Genomic DNA, 2656 nt, shown 5'->3' with positions numbered 1-2656 from the left:
TACTTATGTTTACTTAATGAAAAATAAAAGTGAAGCGCTTGACATGTTTAAGATGTATGTGACTGAAATTGAGAATCAATTTAGTAAGAAGATTAAGAGACTTCGTAGTGATAGGGGAACTGAATACGATTCTGGGTTATTTAATGAATTTTATATTAAGCATGGAATTGTACATGAAACGACTGCTCCATACTCTCTTGAAATGAATGGTAAAGCAGAGAGAAAGAATAGAACTTTTACTGAACTTGTTGTTGCAATTATGATGAATTCTGATGCTACACCTCACTGGTGGGGGGAAATTTTATTGACTGTTTGCTATGTCCTGAATAGAAAACCCAAGTCAAAAATGAAGATCTCACCTTATGAGATATTAAAGAAAAGACAACCAAACTTGTCTTATTTGAGAACTTGGGGCTGTCTGGCTTATGTCAGAATTCCGGATCCGAAACGAGTTAAACTCGCTAGTAGAGCATACGAATGTGTATTCATTGGTTATGCAGTAAACAGTAAGGCATATAGGTTTTATGACCTAAATGCAAAAGTAATCATAGAATCAAATGATGTTGATTTCTATGAAGACAAATTTCCCTTCAAATTAAGAAATAGTGGGGGCACTCAATCGAGTCACATTCCTGTGATAAGAAGCACAGAAAGCAACGACAAGGTAGAAACAGAACTTCGACGAAATAAACGAGTAAGAGTCTCTAAAGATTATGGGCCTGACTATGCGGCCTATAATGTAGAAGAAGATCCAATAAATCTTAAAGAAGCTCTGTCATCGCTAGATGCAGACTTATGGCAGGAAGCCATTAATGATGAGATAGATTCTCTTGAGTCGAACAAGACCTGGCACCTAGTAGACTTGCCTCCTGGATGCAAACCAATTGGTTGTAAATGGGTTTTGAAAAAGATACTAAAACCTGATGGAACAATTGATAAATACAAGGCTCGTCTTGTAGCCAAGGGTTTTAGACAAAGAGAAAATGTAGATTTCTTTGATACTTATTCTCTAGTCACTAGAATTACATCCATTAGGGTACTTATATCAATTGTTGCTATTAATAATCTGATAGTACACCAAATGGATGTAAAAACAGCTTTTCTAAACGGTGACTTAGAAGAAGAAATCTATATGGAACAACCTGAAGGTTTTGTGATCCATGGACAAGAAAACAAGGTCTGTAAGTTAGATAAGTCTCTGTATGGACTAAAACAAGCTCCTAAGCAATGGCATGAAAAGTTTGATAACTTAATGATATCGAATGGATACAAAGTGAATGAAAGTGACAAATGCGTTTATTATAAGTCAGAGAGTCGCATATGCACTATCATATGTCTATATGTAGACGATTTGCTCATATTTGGATCAAACATTCATGCCGTTAATGCTATGAAATCATTATTGTGCAACAATTTTGATATGAAAGATCTCGGAGAAGCGAGTGTGATTCTTGGTATCAAGATCACAAAATCCGAACAAGGAATTTCTTTGGATCAATCTCACTATGTGGAGAAGATCTTAAAGAAATATAAATACTTTGATTGTAAGCCAGCATGCACTCCATATGATCCAAGTGTGAAACTGTTTAAGAACACTGGAGAAAGTGTCAGACAATCTGAATATGCAAGCATCATTGGAAGTCTTAGATATGCCACTGATTTGTACTAGACCTGACATTGCATATGTCGTTGGATTGTTATGCAGGTTTACGAGTAGGCCGAGCAATGAGCACTGGAAAGCTATTGAGCGAGTCATGAGGTACCTTAAAAGGACCTTGGATCTCGGCCTACATTATAAGAAATTTCCTACTGTACTAGAAGGATACAGTGATGCAGATTGGAACACCCTATCGGATGATTCTAAAGCTACCAGTGGCTATATATTTAGTATAGCTGGGGGAGCTGTATCTTGGAAATCAAAGAAACAGACCATCCTGGCTCAGTCTACCATGGAGTCTGAGATGATAGCACTAGCCACAGCTAGTGAAGAAGCAAGTTGGTTAAGATGCTTGCTATCTGAGATTCCCTTATGGGAAATACCTATGCCAGCTGTGTTGATCCACTGCGATAGTACCGCGGCTATTGCAAAAATCGAGAACTGTTATTATAATGGTAAAAGACGTCAAATTAGAAGAAAGCACAGCACTGTTAGAGACTGTATCTCTAAAGGAGCTGTAAGAGTGGACTATGTACGCACTGATGAAAACTTAGCAGATCCTTTGACGAAAGGATTAGCTAGAGAGAAAGTCTACAATACATCCAAGAAGATGGGACTAATGCCTATACATAACTGAGTTGCTCATGATGGTAACCCGACCTAAATGACTGGAGATCCCAAGAAATAGGTTCAATGGGTAATAACAAGTGGTGAGCAATATGTAGAGATCATGCTAGAGTAAATATGAGAAGCATGAATCCTGAAGTAATAAGAGGTTGAGATAATAGAAACTCTTAATGATATCTACACTCTTTATGAGGGAGTACCTAGGCTACAGGAGTACTCTTGGTAGACTCACCTATGTGATTGTGGAACTGAGGCCGGTTCCTATGGAATTTCGAGGCAGAATTCCTAGAGCCTTCACTAAACCGGGATACACGTGCAGGGCCATTAAAAGCACGGGCTATTAAGAATACACCTTAAGAAAAGGTTGTGTGC

The sequence above is a fragment of the Vicia villosa genome, linkage group LG5, assembly GCF_029867415.1.
Source record: "Vicia villosa cultivar HV-30 ecotype Madison, WI linkage group LG5, Vvil1.0, whole genome shotgun sequence".
Classification (NCBI taxonomy): Eukaryota; Viridiplantae; Streptophyta; class Magnoliopsida; order Fabales; family Fabaceae; genus Vicia; species Vicia villosa.
Note: the sequence above shows the minus strand (reverse complement) of the source record.